At 41.7% G+C, this 11441-nt stretch overlaps 1 protein-coding gene and 1 pseudogene across 2 annotated transcripts in view; one reads left to right on the top strand and one right to left on the bottom strand.

The window, feature by feature from the left end:
- The window catches only part of LOC309704572 (GTPase IMAP family member 8), a 96830-nt gene that overhangs the window by 3229 nt on the left and 82160 nt on the right, over positions 1–11441 (top strand). The gene's annotated exons all lie outside the window — the stretch shown is intronic.
- On the bottom strand, positions 3835–10534 carry LOC309705695 (adenylosuccinate lyase-like; annotated as a pseudogene). The gene is made up of 10 exons (XR_014280863.1): positions 10301–10534; positions 10169–10213; positions 9773–9852; positions 9490–9661; positions 9345–9391; positions 9181–9233; positions 9008–9077; positions 8782–8929; positions 4377–4557; positions 3835–4062 (listed from the first exon to the last, which is right to left on the bottom strand). The product of XR_014280863.1 is annotated as an adenylosuccinate lyase-like (transcript).

Here is an 11441-nt window from a genome sequence, read left to right as displayed (position 1 = left end):
TTCTTTATAGCAGTTGAACAAACTTACAGTTGCATTACTGGCCCCTAGTGGACTGCGAAAGTAACACCTACCTTATTTCGTGTAATTTGAATGCATTTTGTGCCAAGAAGTCAGCCTTTGATCTCGTAGACTTTTCTATGTGAAACGGCTCTGCTTCTTCTTTGTGCCCTCAGCACCAAGCTGTGGCATCCCTAGTGGCACTCTCACAGCTGTTTAAGGTGAGTCCATGAAATGATGCCACAAGATGCTGTGGCATCTGAGGGTGATGCCACAGCTCCAGAAAGATATTCTGGCACATTATGAGAGCTTGGTCCACATTGCCAGCAAAAAGTCAAACTCGTTGAATCACTTGGCAATTATATTCACATTATTTATTCACTTTGTCCTTTTGAATTTTCTAGCTTATTATAGATTGTAGTTGAGCCAGTGGCTCCTTCACTTGTTGCTCCTGTATTTTCCTCAATGCTCAGTGTGTCAGATCTTTCGCTACTTCTCTGCCTCGTTAGGTAATAATGATACTTGTAAGGCATATTGCATATTTGCAGCTCTGGAGGTCAGGCTCACTAAATTGGAGACCCAGCTCCGCACCCCTGCAGGCAAGGACAGCTTTGCTACCATTACCGCTGACCCAAGCATATAAGAATGATGAAAAATCTGTGCTTATCAGTTGCATTTATCTAATATTAAATAACTCACAAAAAATGCAATTTCATCTATTTTATTTGTCAAATTTTCAGTGTATTGTTGTATAGGGTATACACGGGGTTCCTTATTTTTTTTCTTATTATTATTTTAATAAAATGCAACTCTGGAACTGCCGAGTGTCCCCAAAAGAAACAGATAAATTAAGACTATTTCAACAAAAATTTCAGCTTTATCATATGTGGATCTACAGCTTCCTTCAATTTGTGAATTTCTTCCTGCTGGCCTATTGTAGTGTCTTGAGCTTTTTTTAAATACCTATAATATTCAAGAAAATTTTGAAACAACTGCCTTCTGTTGTTTTAATTTTGGAAAATAAAATTTGTTCTTTGTTGTTTGAAAAACTATTTATATTCAGTTTTCAATTCAATTCAATTTTATTTAAATAGCGCCAAATCACAACAACAGTCACCTCAAGGTGCTTTATAATGTAAGGTAAAGCCTACAATAATACATATAGAGAAAAACCCAACAATCATATGACCCCCTATGAGCAAGCACTTTGGCGACAGTGGGAAGGAAAAACTCCCTTTTAACAGGAAGAAACGTGCAGCAGAACCAGGCTCAGGGAGGGGCGGCCATCCTCTGCGACCGGTTGGGGTGAGAGAAGGAAGACAGGATGAAGACATGCTGTGGAAGAGAAAAAGATTAACCCTCTCGAGGCAGACGTTGCTGATTTGCAACAGTTAAAAACTAACAACCTGATTACCCCACATACATATTTTATGAGATTTTTTTACTCAGAAGTACCACTACAGGACTTGGTTGTGCATTAGCAACAAAAAGTTTCCCACTTGCTCACCAGATGGCAGTGTTATCCCACTTCCAACACGTCTGCTTCCTTGGGTTCACTGACACTGATTTTCTTGGCGTCAATTTCATGTAAGTATCACTATCAACCTCCATTAATTTGAAACCAAAACTGCATCAGAAGAATCATGAGTGTATATAGATACAGTAAATGCCAATTAGTGGATTTTATCTCTTCTGGATTTTTCCCCTGGGGCAGCTTTATTTCAACGTAGCAGATTTGCAATGTGTGGCCAGATAGGTACCACTGGATGCCACATGCTTTATCTAATAGTTTGCCTATATTTTGAGCAACAGTTCATACTAGGGTTATTTTCATATCACCAATGTTTACATATTACTTTGAGGTGTCACTGAGGGTATATCCTTTGGAAAATTAAATAATTTAGAGTGAAGTTACAAACAATCTGAGGCAGATTTGATCAAAAACAATGGCACAATACGATGTTCATTTTACTGTGCAGTAATGAAAACTGATGTAGCCTAATTCCATGGCACATATATTACTACAGATCAATGTGTTAAGGCATTTTTTGGCAAACTATCTTACAGAATACTCTATTTGCAGGATTTGCAGTGTGTTATGGCAGGCAGACGAAAATTTTACTCAGTGAGGGAAGCCATTGAGTTGATTTGCCTTCCTGATGGGGCTTTATCTGACACAGAATCCATTTCAGATGATAAAATTGCTGATCCAGATTTTGAGGATACTCCTGAAGCATACGAGTCTGACTCCAGCCTTGATGATGATGAGCCACTGGCAGCAATAGCAAAAGCTAATCCCAACCACCTTGATGTTGAAATTCATACATGCAGACAGTGACACTGAGGTCCCAGATGACAATGCACCTCAGCAAGGCCCAGCTCCTGTCAACAAGGAGCGGAACCAGGCAGAGGAAACCCGCAGCAGGTGACATAGACTCTTCATTCCGAGGACCTGCATTCTCACCTCCACCAGACGAAATACCAAGTCCAAAGTGATCAGTTCATGGACAAATCCGTGTTTGAACATATTTCTCACCAATCTAACCTGTATGCAGCTATGAAGAATGGCCCAGAAGTGAAGAGAAGAGAACCACTCCATTGATGAGCTGATGATCCCCTTCAAAGGAAAGATTGGAATGAAACAGTATATCAAGAAAAAGCCGCAAAAATGGGGAATCAAGGTCTTTACTTGTGCAGGTGTCACTGGACTAGTCTATGACTTTGAAGTATACACTGGAAAAGGGACTGTGACCAATGAGCGTGGACTTGGTGTTGCCGGAGAAGTTGTGCTTCGTCTCGTGTCAGAAGTTCCAAAAGGTCTAAACTACAAGTGCTTCTTCGACAACTGGTTCACTTCCCCTGAACTCGTTGTGGAACTGAAGAAAATGGGAATTCTAACAGCTTCTACCATCAATCGTAACCGTCTCCGTGGATGTACCCTCAAAAGTGACAAGGAACTCTCAAAGGATGGGCGTGGTGCGTATGAAGTGAAATATGAAAAGACAAGTGGGAAGTCCATCGTGAAGTGGTATGATAACAAGGCAGTTTTACTGGCATCATCCTTCATTGGTCCTGAACCTGTTGAGAGATGCAGAAGGTGGTCGAAAGAGAAGAAGGAATATGTGGAAGTGGACAGACCCCACATTGTCAAGGTGTACAACCACAATATGGGAGGAGTAGACTTAGCAGACATGTTTGCAGCTCTCTATCACATTGACATCCGCCCAAGTTGTTGGTACCTGCGCATCTTGTACTACTTGATTGACCTATCATTGGTCAATGGCTGGCTCCTCTATCGCCGTCATCTCACCCAGAAGCAGGAGAAGAAGTATATGCCACTTCTTGACTTCCGTGTTCAAGTTGCAGATGCCCTCATGAAGGTTAGCATAGCATTTTTTTTTCACCCAGCCAAAAGCATTATATATGTTCAAAGCACCATATCAGCCTCATGTTACACAGAGGCTGTCAATTCAGCGCTGTAAAGTGGCCAATCATAATGAATCAGTTCATTATAAGTTGTAGATTCAAGCTGCTCTTCATATTTTTGGCCACCAGATGTCACCAAACAACAGTGTGTGAAAAGCTTTGAGTAATGAACAGTTTTTCAATATAACCTTCAATACTTCAGATAGCTTCATTTGCCCGTCACTGTTGAAACCACAAGGTCAACCTTGACGTTCATATTAGACTTGTATGGCTCCAGTAGGGGGGCGTACTTCTTCAGCCAGGAACTTTGACACCTGAAGAAGAGGAGCAGGAACAAGAAAAAAAACCTATCATCAAGGGGGGCAGCAGCAGACACAGCTGCAGTAATAGGGGAGCTGTGGCTTGGATGAAAACATTCATCTGTTGTCAGACTGAACAAAAATAAGGCTGTTCATGCTGTACCTGCTGTGGAGCACGCCCAGTAAAGGTCTTGGGGTCCAGCAAAGCATCCAGCTGCCCTAGAATGGGTGCAAAGTAGGGGTCTCGCTGGATTCTGGCCAGCAGGTCATTGTCTCCACCTTCCAGTTTAACCACAGCTGCTGCCTCTTGGGAGAGAACACGGATTTTCTCGTGGCACTCCTGAAGGAGACACAGGAAAAAGCAGAAACATTAAGGTGGAGCTGACTTTAACAGCCATGTTGTTGGGTCTCCATGTCAGGTCTGGTTATTGGTAATCAGCTTCTTCATTTAAATGGTCAAAACACTGGTTACTAGTCAGTAAGATGAGCTCACTTCAGTCATCTGTTTTTCTGGTTACCACTGGCATTTTCTGCCCAGTAAACCATCTCTCCTGATTAAGCAAAAATGCATTCATCCAGTTATGTTCAAAACTTTTATTATTGTGTCCATTCTGACTCACAGAGGAGAATTCCTCACAGGGCATTTTCTCCTACCTGTCTGTTGCCTCCTGCCTTCACTATCGCCATGATAATGTTCTCTGTGGCCATGAAGAGCAGCTCGTGGTGGATGTGTCTCTCGATGACTTTGGGGTAGACCACAAGACCCTCTGTGATGTTCTGCAGTGTGCTGAGGATGATGTCTGCTGTCAGGAAGGACTCGGGCAGGGAGATCCTCCTGCACAGGAGCAAGGCAGAGAAGAGAGGAAAGAAACCATCAGTAATCACAAGTAACAGCTTTTTACTCAACCACTGAATCCTGGGTAACAATGTGCAATGCATTGTAGGATGTGTAGTTCTTTAACCATTAACGCAATTATGTACATCGTCTTTTACTCTTGCTTTCTTTTCTTTTTTCCCCCCTTTAGGTTTTCTTCCATTTTCCCTTTATGGCCACAATTCCTCTCTTAGCTGTTTGGCTTTGTTCAAGGCCTCAAACTCTCATGGATTTCCTGAAGTGTCAGTGGGAAAAATGAAGGAGAAATCCACTTAAAAAAAAAGTGGGCAGTCACTGTGGCACTCCACTTGGGCTACTCACTCCTAATTGCAGGGTTCATATGCATTTTTCAGGGTCAAATTCAAGCATTTTTTAAGCACTTTCTAGGTCCATTTTCAAGCATTTCCAGTACATTACCAAAATAAAATTCAATGACGCATGTTTCACTTAACATCACCTTAGGAAGATCATGTAAAAATTAAAATAAATCATCTTAGGTCAACTTAAACTTCTTTTGTTCCCCTTTTTGTTAAAAACAGAAAAATGCACCACACAAAAATACTGAAAAAGGAAATGGTCGTCTTAAATGCATACAGTGTACAAACTCAAAAAAAACAAAAACACATTTCTCTTAGAAATTAAGATGTGCAAATGTGAACAAATCAACTTGTTAGAGATATTCATTTCCACTTTAAGAAAAAAAAACAAAAAAACAACAACAACAACAACCCCACCAAACAAAAAAACTGCACCAAACATCACAATAATACACAGCAAGGCCAAATTAATAAGTCTTCTCATCAGATATTGACATTTGTCCTACGCTACACAAAAAAACAAAAAAACATCTGTCTCCTATTTTAACTAGTTAAGCACTCACGCCCCCAAAAACGAGGGCAAAAGGGAGGAGATCGCGTTTAATCGGTTAACACGAGGAGGGATAAGACAATATAAATGCTGACATGAGTAGTGTCCACAGAAACCTGAATTTCAGACCATTTTCTAAAACCACCAAACAAAGCGAAGACACCAAACCGTTAAAAGAGCAGTTACCTCACCATGAATCTGTGGACAGGTAATATCCATATATTGATATATGATTTTCTGGAGTTGAATGTGAACCAAAGCATATTTTCAAAGGTGTTAAATGCTTTAAAATACTTTAATTAGGTGTGAGATATAAAAAAAAAAATCATTTTTTTTCTATGTTTGAGTCACAGTAACTTATAACATAGTATCATCTGCAGTAATATTTACACCTCTGATGACATCTCACAAGTGTTAGCTTTATTTTGATAGCAAGATTGCATACACAGTTTGTAACTGTGGAGAAATACTCCATTTATTTTAGTCATTTCATTTTCAAGCAGAAAGCTCAGAAAACCCCTGGAGGCCTAACAGGTTAAAGTGAATTCCCAATAAAACTAACTGTAAGTTGTTTAACTACATTGTTGTCTGTATTATTGTTAAAGTCCTAAATGATTATCTTTAAAGTGTTTGTGCTAATAACATCATGCACAGTAAGACAGTCATGGAGAACAGCACTGACTGGGAGACGCTTTGAACATAATGAATTGTTCATCTCCCTTTAATACAGACCATCCTAAAGTGTGGGGCGCGGTATGAAAAGGGGGGGGGGAACCAAACAAACAAGAAAAAAAAACCGCTAGGACACTGCTAGCACGGGGCGCCTACAGAAATACAAAGCAGGAGATGAAGCATAGCTGAATATGTTTCCATTCAGCTATGGAATGGCAACATATTCATTCTAGTCTTTTGGCTTCATTCTAAGCCAAAGACTAGAAAATATGGTGAAGCATATCTTCCCTTTGGCTTCACCTGCACAAGTGCCAAGGTAGGTCTCCCCTGCAGAATTGGCTTTCCCTTTGTCGGGAGCAGCGCTGGGCTGTTCAAATCACGGACAAACAGTATCCCACATTCTTGATTTTTAATTCACAAACACTTGTTGTAATGACTAACTACTCCTGATATTTTGGAGATGTTATCTCTTTATACAGTAAAGTTAGTGTGGGATACAAATAATATCAGGCTGATCCTGCCACAATTTGTTCCCCCGGTTCAAATCACAGACAAACAGGATCCCACAGCTGTTTATGTGTTTAAACCCATTTTGCACAGAGAGGCTTTTTTGAAAAATGTATTGATAGCAATGTTGAATATTTCTGTGAAGGTTCTCAGTCATCCAGGTCATCGTAGTCAAAGGAGCTTGCAAAGAAAAGCGTCTGGACTTCTTTAAGTTACTTGAAGACGTTTCACCTCTCATCCGAGAAGCTTCTTCAGTTCTAAGGTCAAATGGTGGAGAGTCCCAGATATAAACCTAGTGGGAGTTTCCCCCCACAGAGGGACAAAAGGACCCCCTGATGATCCTCTAATCGCCTGAGCCAAGGTGGGAAACTGGGTGTGGGTCCCAATCAGCCAGAGTTTCGGGTGAGTTCGGGTGAAACCTGGCTCCACCTTCTCATGCGAATTCCTGAGATCGGATGGCCCAGGATGTGAGTGGGCGTTAAGGCGTCTGGGAAGGGATCTCAAAACTGGATTATAGATGGCAGAGAGTTGGTGTCGTAAACCACCACCTCTGTTCAAAGATGGTCGCTCACAGTGGACATAGAGGGCTTCTTTCACTCCTCTTTCAAATCATCTGTCCTCTCTGTCCAAAATGTGAACATTGGCATCCTCGAAAGAGTGTCCTTTATCCTTAAGATGCAGATGGACTGCTGAGTCTTGTCCTGTGGAGGTGGCTCTTCTGTGTTGTGCCATGCGCTTGTGAAATGTTGAATATTATTACACAAGAAAATAATATTTCCTGTGTAATATTATTACACTGTGTAATATTATTACACAGGAAAAACAAACAAACAAACAAACAAACCAGCTACACGTAAAATAATCACACCGTGACGCCTCTGCCTTTCTAAATGGATCGACAGTAACTGTGTGTGTATATGTAAGCGTGTAAAACCTGAAGATAGTCAGAGACAAAATACTGTTAATCTATCTGCCATTCTGCTATTCATCTCATGTAAACAATAACGTGGCGCACAGCGTGACGTGAAAAAAGGCACATACCATTGACATTGCGTGACGAACTCTGTATTCCTCGTCCACACTTAAACGCAAAAAAGAAGTTTTAAAAAAATCTCCGTTCTCGGTGATTCCAAACGCCGTTTACTTGTGGACAAAACAGCTGCGTTTTCAAAAATACCCGTGTATGAGTGCACGTAGCGCAAAAGAGTTAGTAGTTTATTTCCTTACTACCTGTAATTTATTGCAGATTACTTGTATTTGCTTAACTGTTTACTAAATGTTTGAGGTGTGAAATAAACTGCACTGGAGCAAAATATGGGTGTGTGGGGTTGGAGGATGAGTGCGTGCGGGGGAGGGGCACGAACATTTTTCTTGTAAAACAAAGGGGGGCCTAGCTAAAAAAAAGTCTGGGAACCACTGCTTTAATAAACAGGCAGCCTTAGAGTATGAAATATTCATATATTAACACATATTTGTCTGTTGTCTCAGTGGCTGATAGTGCCATAACTACTGTAATAGCGCTGCCATACTGCATTACACTCAGTGCATTTCAATTATTTCTCCAGAAAATTTGATAGCCAGCAAAATAATAATAGTTTTAAAAAATTGGCATGTGTCATGTACACATTCTCGAAAATTATTTACTAGGACTCTCCTGTCATGTGTCTCAAGAGCGCAAACTCCGCCATTGTCGTTTTCCATCAAACGATCATTAAAACACCAACATGTTAGTGCACTCATCCCAGACTGTGCGGGGCGGAGTCAGACATTAGAAACGGACTGACATGCAGAGGTGCACGGCAGCCCGGGCGGAGAAATGTTGCTTTTACACTTTGCAACTCATTTAATTTCTCTGATAAGAAAACTATTCAATCAGAGTTATTTGTGGTGAGTGAAATACAGTTTCAAGAACGTTTAAGCTCCACATCTGAAGTTCAAGCACTTTTCAAACCTTGAAAAGACAATATTAAAATTCAAGCATTTTTAAGGATTTCAAGCACCTGTACAAACCCTGTAATTGGGAATCATTGTTCACTACTATTTATTGTACGCTTCCACACTGATGTAATATCTACTTCACAGAGGAGAACTGCATCATACCAAATTCACAGCAGTGTAAGTGTGTCTGTGTTGGCTGACCTGTTGGCGCTATCATCCAGTGTCCTCTCCAGCCACTGGACTGAGGCAGTTTGCAGGGGGTCGGCCATCAACGCAATCAGATGTCGGGCCAAGCTACAGCAGCGTTCTGCACGCATGGGGTTCCTCTTGTAGGGCATAGCACTGGAACCTGGAAGAGGAGCGGGCAAAGCTTTAGGCTGAGGCACAGTTTAACAGGTAAAAAGTGCTTTTGAATGAGCGAACGTACCAATCTGCTCCTTCTCAAAAGGTTCCTCGATCTCTTTTAGGTTGGCCAGCAGGCGGATGTCTGTGCAGATCTACAGCAGATAACAGCATAAAGTGTACACTCTGTTAGATCAGCTTTTTGAAGCTCAAGACCCAGGTTTCTTTAACCACCACTACATAGAGATATTTCCTCACCTTGTGCACAGAAACTCCCAAACCAGCGAGCGTGCCCAGTCACCAGGTAGGCTCTGGATAAGAATGGAACAAATGAGTTATAGCCTGTGTTTCAAACTGTTCCTGCTTGGACCATGTTATAAAAACATGTCAGCCAACATTGGAGACAGGAGTTTGATACTCACTTCTTAAAGCCAGCCATCTCTGTCACCATCTTGTCAAGCTCTTCCACCTGGGGGCACAAAAGGAAAACTGATATTAAAAAGTCATCACAATACGGTGCTGTGGGACTTCAGAAATCACCCACGTGGTTCTTATGGTTGTTTATACCTTGTCATGGTCCCCTTGAAAGAGCTGCAGGAAGCTGGCCTGGGTGCCTGTGGTCCCCTTGACTCCACGGAAACGAAGATCATCGCGGGCTCGCTCCAGGTTCCTCACATCCATCACCAAATCCTGCAGCCACAGACACGCTCGCTTCCCCACTGTGGTCAACTGGGCAGGCCTGTACAGAGAGCAGGAGAGGGGCACAGTGGGTGTGTTTGACATCAAAGTTAGACAGCTCCATCAGTCTGATGAAGGCCTATGAAAACACTGCAGCTGCAGTCGGACTCACTGGAAGTGTGTAAAGCCGAGCGTGGGGAGGTCGGCGTATTCCTCTGCAAAGTTTGCCAGCCGGTCGATGACTCTGGCCAGCTGCAGGAAAAACAAGCCTTTAATGATCAAATCAGGGTGTCAAACTTATTTTACATCGTGGGCTACAAACAGCCAGCTTTGATCTTTAGCTCCCAGAAGCAGTGAAGATGCATAATAAATGTGACCAATATGTTGGATAGCCTGTCCTGTAATCTTTAAATATAATTTTTCATGAATTCAATTCAATGAAAATGCCCTGTTTTTTTTAAATGGACTCACTGTAAAAACCAAAAAACTAGCCGACAAGCTTGTTTGATATTAATATATTCATTTGCACTGTTTTCATAGAATTTCTGGACAAACAGGTGAGTCTCACCTTAGGCAAGAGGATGTTGAAGCCATCACGCAATGCAATGAGATCCTGAAGAACAGAAACGACAAACATGAGAAGCTTTAAAGAGTCAAAACTCATCACTGCTGGGTTTATTTATGCAATAGTCATACTTACAGTATTGTCTCCCACATAGCATGACGTAGCTCCGAGGTGGATGATGGGAGCAGCTGTGGGGCAGCAGTGTGCAAAGGTGTGGACGTGCGCCATGACATCGTGCCTCAGCTTTCGCTCTTCTTCAGCCGCCACGGCAAAGTCAATGTCCTCTGCATGGCTCTCCATCTCTGCAATCTGAGCATCAGTGATGGGCAGACCCAGAGCCTGAGGAGGAGAACATTGAACACAGAGACATGATGACAAACAGGAAGAGTTCCTACAAGCAACTCGTAAAGTTTAGAGCTGGCAAAACAAAAGTGCTTGTAGTTACAGAATGAATTCTGAACCATTTCCTGCAGGGTTTCATTCATTTTCAGAGTTTACTTATAAGCTGCTTACAACTTTTTATGTGGAGCTTTTTGACTCTTGATAATACAGTTCTTTACTTTTAAGATATTTATCAACAGTTACAAATGCAAATACGTTTTTATGTAAATACATGTTTTATTATAAATACACATATTTGCAGTATTGGCTCTTCTGTTGATGGAAAGGATGTTTGGGTAAAAGTCACAGTGACTTGCATTGCTAAGCTGATAAAAAACAGCCTGCTGTTTATTAGTCATTAGTCAGCCTGTCAGCGTGTCTTTTCTCCAGTTTTGATCATCATGTGCTGTCCTCGTGAGGAGGCACGTGATTCCTACAGCACTACAGAAAGGTTCCAGATAATCAAGTACCTCTCTCCAGTCAAAGGGGTCATAGGTCAGACTGGTCAAATAAAACCTCAGTAGAGAAGAGAGCACAAACACAACAGCATTTAGCCACAGTTACTGTTAATAATTTTCCCACTTGAAGAGCTTTTCGTTCACAGTAACATTCGCTGTCGAGAGAGCAGCAGCTGTTCCAATGACTCAGAACATGTACGCATGCGTGTCGAAGCTCACGTGGCTCTGCGATGGAAAATACAAACTGCAGAGTTTCAATTTTAGAATCTCGTAATAATGTTGACGGGTATTTTTGAAAACGAGATTTTCCGTTTTAAAAAGTAATCCCGTCCACACGTAAACCCAAAAATGAAGGGAAACGCTGCTAGGAACATGCCAAAGCAACAGTTGGCGATAGAAATGTTGGCCAATCAGAAGTCTAGAAGCCTCGGCGGGAA

The sequence above is a fragment of the Aulonocara stuartgranti genome, assembly GCF_965226115.1.
Source record: "Aulonocara stuartgranti genome assembly, chromosome: 4".
Classification (NCBI taxonomy): Eukaryota; Metazoa; Chordata; class Actinopteri; order Cichliformes; family Cichlidae; genus Aulonocara; species Aulonocara stuartgranti.
This window is presented reverse-complemented; position numbering and strand designations above follow the sequence as displayed.